The 13,889-nt window shown below is 37.7% G+C and overlaps 1 protein-coding gene across 5 annotated transcripts in view; it reads right to left on the bottom strand.

Moving 5' to 3' along the window:
- Positions 1-13,889, bottom strand: part of ST6GALNAC3 (ST6 N-acetylgalactosaminide alpha-2,6-sialyltransferase 3) — a 567,689-nt gene that overhangs the window by 276,599 nt on the left and 277,201 nt on the right. The gene's annotated exons all lie outside the window — the stretch shown is intronic.

The raw sequence follows: 13,889 nt of genomic DNA, 5'->3' as shown, positions 1-13,889 counted from the left end.
AATTGATATATATCGGACATTCCATCCAAAAACAGCAGATTACACGTTCTTCTCAAGTGCGCATGGAACATTCTCCAAGATAGATCACATCTTGGGTCACAAATCAAGCCTCAGTAAATTTAAGAAAATTGAAATCATATCAAGCATCTTTTCTGACCACAACGCTATGAGATTAGAAATGAATTACAGGGAAAAAAACGTAAAAAGGACAAACACATGGAGGCTAAACAATACGTTACTAAATAACCAAGAGATCACTGAAGAAATCAAAGAGGAAATCAAAAAATACCTAGAGACAAATGACAATGAAAACACGACGACCCAAAACCTATGGGATGCAGCAAAAGCAGTTCTAAGAGGGAAGTTTATAGCTATACAAGCCTACCTAAAGAAACAAGAAAAAGCTCAAGTAAACAATCTAACCTTACACTTAAAGAAACTAGAGAAAGAAGAACAAACAAAACCCAAAGTTAGCAGAAGGAAAGAAATCATAAAGATCAGAGCAGAAATAAATGAAATAGAAACAAAGAAAACAATAGCAAAGATCAATAAAACTAAAAGTTGGTTCTTTGAGAAGATAAACAAAATTGATAAGCCATTAGCCAGACTCATCAAGAAAAAGAGGGAGAGGACTCAAATCAATAAAATCAGAAATGAAAAAGGAGAAGTTACAACAGACACCGCAGAAATACAAAGCATCCTAAGAGACTACTACAAGCAACTTTATGCCAATAAAATGGACAACCTGGAAGAAATGGACAAATTCTTAGAAAGGTATAACCTTCCAAGACTGAACCAGGAAGAAATAGAAAATATGAACAGACCAATCACAAGTAATGAAATTGAAACTGTGATTAAAAATCTTCCAACAAACAAAAGTCCAGGACCAGATGGCTTCACAGGTGAATTCTATCAAACATTTAGAGAAGAGCTAACACCCATCCTTCTCAAACTCTTCCAAAAAATTGCAGAGGAAGGAACACTCCCAAACTCATTCTATGAGGCCACCATCACCCTGATACCAAAACCAGACAAAGACACTACAAAAAAAGAAAATTACAGACCAATATCACTGATGAATATAGATGCAAAAATCCTCAACAAAATACTAGCAAACAGGATCCAACAACACATTAAAAGGATCATACACCACGATCAAGTGGGATTTATCCCAGGGATGCAAGGATTCTTCAATATACGCAAATCAATCAATGTGATACACCATATTAACAAATTGAAGAATAAAAACCATATGATCATCTCAATAGATGCAGAAAAAGCTTTTGACAAAATTCAACACCCATTTCTGATAAAAACTCTCCAGAAAGTGGGCATAGAGGGAACCTACCTCAACATAATAAAGGCCATATATGACAAACCCACAGCAAACATCATTCTCAATGGTGAAAAACTGAAAGCATTTCCTCTAAGATCAGGAACGAGACAAGGATGTCCACTCTCACCAGTAGTATTCAACATAGTTTTGGAAGTCCTAGCCACGGCAATCAGAGAAGAAAAAGAAATAAAAGGAATACAAATTGGAAAAGAAGAAGTAAAACTGTCACTGTTTGCGGATGACATGATACTATACATAGAGAATCCTAAAACTGCCACCAGAAAACTGCTAGAGCTAATTAATGAATATGGTAAAGTTGCAGGATACAAAATGAATGCACAGAAATCTCTTGCATTCCTATACACTAATGATGAAAAATCTGAAAGAGAAATTATGGAAACACTCCCATTTACCATTGCAACAAAAAGAATAAAATACCTAGGAATAAACCTACCTAGGGAGACAAAAGACCTGTATGCAGAAAACTATAAGACACTGATGAAAGAAATTAAAGATGATACCAACAGATGGAGAGATATACCATGTTCTTGGATTGGAAGAATCAACATTGTGAAAATGAGTATACTACCCAAAGCAATCTACAGATTCAATGCAATCCCTATCAAATTACCAATGGCATTTTTTACGGAGCTAGAACAAATCATCTTAAAATTTGTATGGAGACACAAAAGACCCCGAATAGGCAAAGCAGTCTTGAGGCAAAAAAATGGAGCTGGAGGAATCAGACTCCCTGACTTCAGACTATACTACAAAGCTACAGTAATTAAGACAATATGGTACTGGCACAAAAACAGAAACATAGATCAATGGAACAAGATAGAAAGCCCAGACATTAACCCACGCACCTATGGTCAACTAATCTATGACAAAGGAGGCAAAGATATACAATGGAGAAAAGACAGTCTCTTCAATAAGTGGTGCTGGGAAAACTGGACAGCTACATGTAAAAGAATGAAATTAGAATACTCCCTAACACCATACACAAAAATAAACTCAAAATGGATTAGAGACCTAAATATAAGACTGGACACTATAAAACTCTTAGAGGAAAACATAGGAAGAACACTCTTTGACATAAATCACAGCAAGATCTTTTTTGATCCACCTCCTAGAGTAATGGAAATAAAAACAAAAATAAACAAGTGGGACCTAATGAAACTTCAAAGCTTTTGCACAGCAAAGGAAACCATAAACAAGACGAAAAGACAACCCTCAGAATGGGAGAAAATATTTGCAAATGAATCAACGGACAAAGGATTAATCTCCAAAATATATAAACAGCTCATTCAGCTCAATATCAAAGAAACAAACACCCCAATCCAAAAATGGGCAGAAGACCTAAATAGACATTTCTCCAAAGAAGACATACAGATGGCCACGAAGCACATGAAAAGATGCTCAACATCACTAATTATTAGAGAAATGCAAATCAAAACTACAATGAGGTATCACCTCACTCCTGTTAGAATGGGCATCATCAGAAAATCTACAAACAACAAATGCTGGAGAGGGTGTGGTGAAAAGGGAACCCTCTTGCACTGTTGGTGGGAATGTAAATTGATACAGCCACTATGGAGAACAATATGGAGGTTCCTTAAAAAACTAAAAATAGAATTACCATATGACCCAGCAATCCCACTACTGGGCATATACCCAGAGAAAACCGTAATTCAAAAAGACACATGCACCCGAATGTTCATTGCAGCACTATTTACAATAGCCAGGTCATGGAAGCAACCTAAATGCCCATCAACAGACGAATGGATAAAGAAGATGTGGTACATATATACAATGGAATATTACTCAGCCATAAAAAGGAACGAAATTGAGTCATTTGTTGAGACGTGGATGGATCTAGAGACTGTCATACAGAGTGAAGTAAGTCAGAAAGAGAAAAACAAATATCGTATATTAATGCATGTATGCGGAACCTAGAAAAATGGTACAGATGAGCCAGTCTGCAGGGCAGAAGTTGAGGCACAGATGTAGAGAATGGACATATGGACACCAAGGGGGGAAAACTGCGGTGGGGTGGGGATGGTGGTGTGCTGAATTGGGCGATTGGGATTGACATGTATACACTGATGTGTATAAAACTGATGCCTAATAAGAACCTGCAGTATAAAAAAACAAACAAAACAACTAATACTAAACTTTCATTGGGTTATTTGTATGGAAACATGTTAATATAAATGTTTCAGACATTACATGAAATTTCTAAAAATCTTATATTTGTATTTGTATGGAAATATGTATGGAAATATGTTAATATAAATGTTTCAGACATTACATGAAATTTCTAAAAATCTTATATTTGTACTTGTATGGAAATATGTATGGAAATATGTTAATATAAATGTTTCAGACATTACATGAAATTTCTAAAAATCTTAAAAAAAAATAAAAATAAAAAATAAAAAAAATAAAAATAAAAATAAAAGACTGATCACTGGTTTAAAGCTGCTTGAAAATAAGCTCATGGGTCATTTTAAAGAAATTCGGACAGTTTGCAATCTCCACGGAAAGAAGAAATTAATTGAGGAGGGACGGGGATTTTTTATATCAACACAAGTCATTTTGAGTTTAAGCAAAAAAGAATCCACGTGATTGTTTTGAAACGACTAAAGCATAGGCAATTCTAATCACCCTGATGAGATGCTAAATACATTAAATTATATTAAATTCATAGATACCTCTTAAATGCTGTTTTAGTACATAAAGTCAGCCTCTGCATCCAAAGAGTATTTCAAATAATTTATATTTTTCAACCTCAAAATTTCCCTTCTTATCTCAATAAGAGTCTACAAAAATGTTTGGTCTGTTTTGGTTTGCTTTGTTTTAGGACCATTAAAAAAAAAAAAAAAAGAAAGAAATGCAAGGGGTAAATAACCAACCTGATAGCTAAATATAGATAAATGTAGAATTGTCAGTACTGTCTACTTTTCCCAAACCAACATTCGTAGAAGTTCTGAAGCAATACTTGCAAAGCGTAACTAATCATTTGGAAGGAAATAAAAAAAGAAACCTCTCCTCTATATACCCAGCCACGTAGGGACACACCTCACCAAATTCCATAAAATTTCACATAAATAAAAACTGCTCTGATTTTTAAAGTGACAAATCAATCATCCTCTAAATACAGCACACCCTTGGCATTTAATAATTTAAGTTCCATTATTTGGATCTATGAGAATTAAGCCAAAAATTCATTCCATGAAATACACGACAAATACCCACTGAGGGGCAGGTGCTGTTCTCGCTATTGAAGATAAGTTGTACATGCAGCAACAAGGTCCCCTCTTCTGTGGGGGTGAAAAGACAGAAGTGGAAGGCCAACAGGAAAAAAGGAGCCATTCCCCAAACTAAGATAAACTCTAGGACTACTGCACAGGGTAGATGGTGGACTGGTGGGTAGACCGGGCTGGCAGGCCCAGGCAGCCTGGGACAGGCAGTCAAGCTGGTTTGGTTCTCACTGGGGCAGCTGTGAATTTACATCAGTGACAGCAGCAGGAGCAGGACAGCCACCAGAAGGAGGTGGAAGGTGAACACTTGGCAGGACCCACAGCTTCAGCGGCACCTCTGTAGCCACAGCCCCTATCAAGGTGGCAGATGTCATCCTGACATTGGTGCCGCTTGAAAGGAGCGTGGGAACCAGGTGAACCTGGCAGATCCGTACAAGGACGAGAAGGGTGCCTCTACCCTGGGATGTCCCCAGATCCACTTGCTGGGGTTTGTGGAGCAGAATGGGGCTGGAAAGGCCAAGGAGGCCCAAGTCCATGTCTGACGGTCAATTTCTCTGTGGCTGGAAAAGTGGGGATGAGCCCACAATATGGAAGGCCATGTTCAAATCCTAGCTGACCCCATGGGGCCTTTGGGAAGGGGACAGGTTTATTACTATATAATTCTCTGCTGCTACTCTTCGAGGTAAATGACACAAGAAGTTCTCCATGGCGATAGATGCCAGCATTGTGAAGGCCCTGAAAGTGGAGCCCAAGAGTAAAGCCTTCACCTACAGCCTGTCTCCCAATATCCTCTTGCAGCTCTGAGGTCTGTACCCAGCGGCCCTCTGCTACCCCTTCCCCTATCCTGCCTGCCCAGCCCTGGCAGGGGGCCCCAGCCCAAAATTAGATGGAACCACCCAACTAAAACCTTGGCCAGATTTCTGCAATAATCACTGTGGTTCTAAACAAACAAAAAAACTGGGACAGGGTAACTTAATAGTCACAGAGGAGAGGGGCCAACATTCGTTGCAGTACCACAAGAGAAGGCCTCTCTAAGGAAGTGACAACTGAGCTGAGATTTTTCAGACAAGAATGGCTAGCCATGTGAAGACCACGACCTCAACAGTGTCTAGGCAGAGGAAACAGCAAGCAATGCCCTGACAGAAATATGTGCAGCATGTTCTGGGACTAAAAGGAGGCCAGTGTGGGGATTTCCCTGGTGGTCCAGTGGTTAAGACTCCACACTTCCACTGCAGGGGGCACGGGTTCAATCCCTGGTTGGGAAACTAAGATCCCGCGAGCCGCGTGCAGCCAAAAAAAAAATAGAAAAAAAGGAGGCCAGTGCGGCTAGAGAGAAGACGTGGGATGGGTTCCTTTATTGACCATGATAGGGAGTTGGCATTTATTTTGACTGCAATAAAATACCAATAAAGATTTTAAGGAGAGGCACCAAGTAATCTGGTTTAAATTTTTTAAAGATCTCTTTGGCAGCTCTGGAGAATGGGTGATTGGGATGGGAATTGGAGGATGAGAGTAGAAGCAGAAGACCAGTCTAGGTGACAAAGTTGGTGGTGTCTTAGGTTAGAGAGTCACAGGGAAAATCAAGAGAAGTGGACAGGTTTGGAAATATAACTGGCTGGCATGCTGATAGATAGGGTGTAGAGGAAGACAGGCAGTGAAATCTCCAGGATTCCTCTTAGGTTTTTGGCTTAAGAAACTGAGTGGATAACCGTGCCATTTACTGAGATGGGGAGGAATGGAGGAGAACAAATTTGAACAGAAAACTCGATTCTGAACATGCACTGAGATAACTAATACACAGCCCCGTGGAAGTGTCAAGCAGGCAATGGAATATGCAAGTAAGGAACTCATGGTAGGCGTCAGGGATAGAGGTATAAAGTTACACAAGGGGATTTCAAGCAATGGCATGGATAAGGTCACCTGGGAATAAAATACAGATAGAGAAGAAAAGAGGACCCAAGGCTCAAGCTCTTTAGCACTCTAGCAATTAGAAATCAGCCAGAGGTGAAAAAGCTATCGAACAAGTCTGATAATAGCCAGTAAGGCCGAGGGAAAACCAGAAGACAGGCACTGCAACGAGTGCTTCACTGTCAGTTCCCGGGAACCTACAAGGCTTGTAGCATTCATGTTGTAAAAAGGAGGAAGTAGTCAACTGGGTGAGATGCTAGTGAGAGGTGAAGTGAGCCAAGGACACAGACTGAATAACTGTGTTGACAACACTGATGTCACAAATGAAGTCAACAGGAGCACTTCAGTGTTGGTTAAAAATAACCAATTTTTTAAACAGAAACTATAATCATTTTCAAATTTATAAAGTGATTATAAACTATAATCACTTACTGGTTACAAATTACCTGAGTAACTAGTAAGTCAAAAAAGGAAATAAAATAATGGCAGTATTAAAGCAGTATTACAATAGCGTTTTTCAACATTTCATTATTGTCCCTCTACAGAGCCTGTTTAAACAATTTTTTCCTAATGTCAGTCCCACCCCCATGAAATTTTAATACCACAGATAGACTATATATTATCTATGTACTGTGGCCCTTTGAATGGTCACAAACCATTATAATATCAAAGAACTTTTGCCCCACCCGAATCTCCCCAGAATCAATTTTCACTCCCCTGTGGATGTAACATCACTCTGGTTGAGAATGCACACTTTATAATTACAGGCTGCTGCTTAAGTTGTACTTAGGGGAAACTATGTAATTCACTCATCATTAGAATGACCATATAATTTATTATCCAGTTGACACATTTTTGAGAGGAAAGAGGGTGTTATTGGTAATTGTATTGAGAGAGTAGGCAAACACCAAAATGTCCCAGGCAAACTGGGGTGTGTGATTCTCCTGTCATCGTGAACTCTGAAAAAAAATTGTAAAAATATAATTGGCAATAAATGAATTCTAAAATGAACAAATCAATAAATCTAAGAGCTGGTTTGTCAGAAAAATGAAAAAAATGAGCAAACATGGAAAATCTAAGACAGAAAAAGAGAAAACGCAAAGCAAATTAGAAGTTATAAAATTATATGAAAACATAGATATAACAGATTTTAAACATATCATAGAACACTATATACATTCTGTACTAAGAAATTTGAAAGTGTAGATAAAAAGGGAATTTTCTGGGGATGTATAAGTTTTTTAAATGAACTCAAAAAGGACTTAAAAACAGTACAGGTAATCATGAAAGAAAAGAAAATGTTATCAATGAAATATTTTCAAAGATAAATTTAGGCCATACATTTCTTTGGGAAAAAATTCTTTGAAATCTTCAAAATGTAGCACATAACGATATGCTACATAATAAGTTTCCAAGCTGAACAGAAAGATAGAAAGTTCTCCAATTCATTTTATAAAGCTAGCACAAGCCTAATGCCAAAACTTGACAGTTAATACACAAAGAAGAAAACTGTAGCCCAATCTCGCATATGAATATAGACATGAACATCCAAAGAAATTCTAGCAAATTAATCCACTCTCACAAGCTGATTAGTATGTATGATTCAGGACAAAATCTACCTTACTTCTCAGCACTAAGTTACACTTGGAACTTTTGTACTTCATTTAACACTTTTCCTAGTCACAGGGGTAAGGAGTTAGAAAAGAATGTGATGCTGCAAATCTTTGAACTATAAAAGTGAAAAATGTGTCAGAAACTTGAGATGTGGTGTTTAAAATACTATGATCATATATTAGAATAATAATGCTTAGGAAAGCTCCAGAAACCTAGTGTTTGATTCACAACTGTCAGCCCCTGTATTAGTGTAAGTACTAAAAGAGTTTACGACACTAATATTTCATGTTTTAGATGAGATAAAACAATAATTTTAATCCATGTCATAGAGCTGGTATAATAGAAAGCTTATCTAAGAAGCTGGAAAACGTGTTTATTTTCAACCTGTCTTGGTTTAAAAATCTAAGACATGATTCCTACATTTACCCATCTTACTGATGATCCTTTTATTAGACTATTAATTGCACTTGAGCTGAAGAATCTGATTCAAACGAATATTTTTAAAATGTGTCAGAGAACATTTTCATGGTTTTTCTCTTAGTCTTATTAACTCTCAGTAGTAATACCTTAAAAAACTCAAGCTTAAAATACCTCTTTTTGAATTCAGTACTTGGTAAATCTTGTGAGGGAGATGTAAGCATTCAATACATTCATCTATTTTAAACTTGTTCAAATTTCTGGACTTTGAAATGGACTAGTTTTTTTTCTTCAAATTTTTATTTTGAAAAAATTTAAACCAACATAAAAGTTACATGAGTAAGAGAATGAACATGAATATCCTCTGTACCTAGAATGACCAGTTGTTAAAATTTTGCCACATTTACTTTATCTCTTTATCCATCTATGTATCATTCTATATTTCCCTATATACATATTTTTGCTATGTGTTTGAAAATACATTCCAGACCTCATGACCCTTCAGCATATATATTGTGAGTATAGTGATGGTTCCTTTTCTAAGCACAATATATTTAACAAATGAGGACATTTAATACTGAAACTAATATTTTCTAATATAGAGTCCATTTCAAATTTTGCCAATCAATACTATAATACAAATTCCGTTTATTAGTTTACAACTTTTATAATCAAATTATATATAAAACTTGGAAACTTCAAGTATGGTTATGGAACAGAACACTAGCAACCTTGCCAGTGTAAAAAGGGAGAGAAGAGCAGGGGTGCTAATATGCTCATCTTGGTGGGGAGGCAAGATAGGCTGCCTAATGGTGATGGAACAAAAACTCAAAGTCTAAGTTTATTATTTAAAGTTAAAAAGAAAATTAGCAGGGCTTCCCTGGTGGCGCAGTGGTTGAGAGTCTGCCTGACAATGCAGGGGACACGGGTTCGAGCCCTGGTCTGGGAAGATCCCACATGCCGCGGAGCAACTGGGCCCGTGAGCCACAACTACTGAGCCTGCGCGTCTGGAGCCTGTGCTTCGCAACAAGAGAGGCCGCGATGGTGAGAGGCCCGCGCACCGCGATGAAGAGTGGCCCCCGCTTGCCAAAACTAGAGAAAGCACTTGCACAGAAACGAAGACCCAACACAGCCATAAATAAATAAATAAATAAATAAAAATTAAAAAAAAAAAAAAGAAAATTAGCAGAAGAAGCGAAATATGAACATAACCATAAAACTCTGGGAAGGGAAGGAGAAGAAAGGTAGGGAGAAAGGATGAGTGAAATCCCCCCTTTTCATAGAGTGGAGTCAATAAATAATGTCTAAAGTTGATAAGTCGAGGAATGGTAAAATAAAGAAATAAGGCAGGATGGTTCTATCTCAAAATATTAATCTAGTTGTTCCCTGTGCATTTCGCTCCCGTTCTTTTGTCTTATTTGTACCCCAAGAGTTATTTTCCTCCTTCCACACCTATCCCCAGTCTACACCAAAGGGGAAAACAAAGTTTCAAAGAGCCAGACTAAGAGGTTCGCAGGGCTTTTCCTCTAGAAGAGGCTGAGTAAGACTGGATGTGGAGAAAAGTATGAGAGAAGGTGAGGGGCAACACAGAAGAAGGAAAGGGAAGATATCCTGGAGGGACAGAAAGAGAACGGCTCCCACAGGGGTCTGGAAAGTAGCACGGAAAGGATTCGGAACATGTGCTGTCCTCAACTGTGGACTGCTCCACACCAATCCATCCCCCGCTGGACAACAGGTCTGGTGTCCAACAATCATGGACACTTATAAGACCGCCACCTGAAAAAGGGTAAGAGGGAACTTTGCCCCTGACCTGGGTGAATCTGATTGGCCCAGCAGGGAATTTCTCTACAAGAGTTCAGTGGAGAATGCATCACCACTGGTACCTGTAATTGTTTGATGGAATATAGGCAACTATCGGAAGAACTGAATTTTTTTAAAACTGAGGCTTTAAAAAATATGACTGGGGAAGAACAAAAGCAGCACAGGGAATTTCTGCTTTTTATTTCAATTCTTGTGTACTATTAGATTCTTTTTATGTACATTTATTGCCTTTGTAGAATTTTTAAAGAGAAGATGAAAACTCTTGGCTTTCATCACTGAATACCTACTGTTAGCCAGGCACTATGCTAGGTGCTTTAAATACATTCTCTTCCTTATTATTCAAAAGAAATCAAGTGTTGCATATGTAAAGATAGGGGTCCAATATTAATTTAATAGTGGATTACTAAATGAATGCACAGTGCCTGCGTATAGATATGCTACATAAATAACAAATGTTGCAAGAAAAGCTTAAAAAATTCCAGAACTCCAATCTTGTCCACCAACCACCTCATCACATATATGATCATTCTGCCTGGATTGCATAAAATTGGCATCAGCTTTTTCAAAGTTCTTGTTGTTTGAGCAAGAAAAATCTATAATTCAATGATAATTTCAATTTCTGTAGCCTCCCTGTGTCTTGGAAGTTCTTGGTCTACAGTGGTTTAGAGGAGAGGAGGTTCTTCTAGCACAGAAACCTTAAATTAGAGTGAATGGAGACTTGGCATAGCACCTGTGAAAGCTTGCCAGCCTCTGCTCAGCTGCCTTTCCACATCCACTCTCATGTGCAAAGGGAATCAGAATGTACAAGTGTCTGGGAAAGATACTTCCACATTCTGAAATGTACAAAAATCACAGGTGGTCTCTCACACTAAATTAGACTTTCAGGGTAAATCAATAGGGTCAAAAGTGCACAAGACAATAAAACTACAGATTAGACAGTCAGTGCTAAATAATGAGTTATCTCCATAACACAGTGTATAGAAAGTTAGAAAATAAATAACAGGAGCTACTTTTCAAGTGCATTCAGCATGGGTGATTTCATTTTGTAGGGTTCTCTAAGAATAGAATATCCTTTACAGTAAAAACTTGTTTTCAGAGCTTCCAGTTCATAGGCTTCTAGGAAAAACAGGAAGAAAGCTGTCTTATTATACAATTATTGCCACAGTTTGCAGAGAGAGTATTAAAATTAAACACTGTCAATAGATTTGTGAAGTTCCATTTTCTTTATTAAGTTTCTAAGATGAACATCAAGCACATACCATAATAACTAATATTTGTTAAACCACATACCAGACACCATGCTAAACACTTTATATATATAACTTCATTTACTTCTAAAAATGCCTTCTGAGATAAGACATACAAATATGGCCCTATTTTTTTGGTATAGTTAGGCAACTTGTCCAAGATCACTGTATTAGTATGGGTTTTCCAGAAAAACACAGCCAATAAGATGGACGAATGGACAGATGCATAGATGGATAAGTAGATAAATAGATAGATATTGATAGATGACAGATTAGATAGATTAACTGATAGATTGATAGATATATCTAGAGATATAGAGATAGATATATAAAAAGATTTTTTAAAATCAGGAATTGACTAACATGATTATGGAGACTGAGAAGTCCAAGATTTACAGTTAGCAAGCTGGAGACCCAGGAGAGTTGATGGTATTGTTCTAGTCCAAGTCCAAATCCAAAGGCAGCAGAAGACCAATAATCCAGCTTGAAGACAGGCAGAGAAAGAATTATTTCTTTTATTCTATTCAGACCTTCAACGGATTGGGTGAGGCTCACCAATATTGGGGAGGGCGATCTGCTTTACTCAGATTTAAAAATGTTAACCTCACCCAAAAACATCCTACGTACACACCCAGAAATAATATTTAACCAAATACGTGAGTGTCCCATGGCCTAGTCAAGTTGATACACAAAATTAACCATCACAATCACAAGGCTAATAAATGGCAAAGCAAGAACTTGAACACAGGCAGTCTGACACCAGAACCCTGGTTCCTAACCACTATTATATACCCTTCTCATATCTAGTAAGCAAAAGTACAGTAAACCCTACTATAAATAGTCAACTTCATCGGGGGTAGCACCATGGGAACTAGATAGTTGTTAGGGTTCACCAGGATTTAAATAGCTTAGATACCACCATTTCCTTGCTAGGAAATGATACTATATTACATTACCATACTCTATTATATCATCATTCCATCTCATTCTATTCTATTCTATTTAATATATATCACAGTTAAAAACATAAATATTCTCATACAAATACGTAAGGGGCCTGTGTCAAAGATATGTTAAAATCATTAACAAAGGAACCAGAAAGCAATAAAGCTAATTCAAAAGAGAATACAAGAAACTGACAGGAAGGTAGGTAGGGCAATAGGCAGGTGGATGGATGGAGAGATGGATGGGAAAAGATTGCTGAAAGACATTTCTAAGATATATATACAAAACTGCCTAATGGTCTAGAGAGCAATAAAACCCAATAAAATGTTCTCTACTATTAGAAATCATTTGCTTCTCTATTGGACAGCAGTGATTTGCATCCCATAGTTTTCTATTCATTAACATCAGCTTTATAGAGTCTGGACTAAAATCAATGGTAAATAATAAGCCAAAGAAAATTATATTGTCCAACAAAGTCTACTATGAATCAAGAAGAAAGCTGACATAGTCCTGGTATTCACAGCCTAGAGTCAAAAGACCAACAATAGATATAAAATAATATTATATGCCAGGGGATAATAAGTAGTACAGAGAAAACTAAAGCAAGGTGAGGAAAATGAGTAGCAGGATGGCAATGGGGAGCTGACATTTTATAAGAGATGGAGGAACCTTTGTTTAGGAAGTGAAGGAAGAAGAGTCTTAAAGGAATCAAGAGAGAAAGGCATAAGGACGTCTGGGAAAAGACTGTTTTGGGAAAAGTAAGAACCAGTGCAAAGGCCCTGAGGCAGGACAGGTAGTTTGAACAAGAATTGCAAGGAGGCCAATGTGGATGGAATGAAAGGAGCAAGGGAGAGGGTAGGAGGAAATACTTTCTGAGATGAGGGTGGGAAGTGGATCCTACTGAGAGGTGGGGATGGGGAGCAGATCCCATAAAGATATTGCTTTTTACTCTAAGATGGGGCATGACTGAAAAATTCTGAGCATAGGAATGACAGGATTTGTCTTCAGCTGAAAGGAACATGCAGAGGAGATAATGGACGTAAAACTCTTAGCACTGTGTTTAATGAATGTTATTGTGCTATTACTTTTAGCGTTAGAAATAATATTCCAAGGTAGAGACACTACGCTGCTAGGGTTATCATGGACCTTGCTGTTAACAGCCTCTATGTGGGTATGAGATACGCTTATAAACATCCAGCAGGCTTGTTTACCCACTGCCTCTATTCTCCTTCGCTCTTTTGTTCATCTCTTAGCTCCCTTCTTCCCCTCCTTCTTCTCTCGCCCTTCTCCTCTCTGCACTCTGTCCTCTCTCTATACCTCTGCTCTCTAGCCTTGTTT

Source organism: Balaenoptera ricei, chromosome 1, assembly GCF_028023285.1.
Source record: "Balaenoptera ricei isolate mBalRic1 chromosome 1, mBalRic1.hap2, whole genome shotgun sequence".
Taxonomy (NCBI): domain Eukaryota; kingdom Metazoa; phylum Chordata; class Mammalia; order Artiodactyla; family Balaenopteridae; genus Balaenoptera; species Balaenoptera ricei.
The sequence above is the reverse complement of the archived record's forward strand: the minus strand, read 5'-3'. Positions and strand labels throughout refer to the sequence as shown.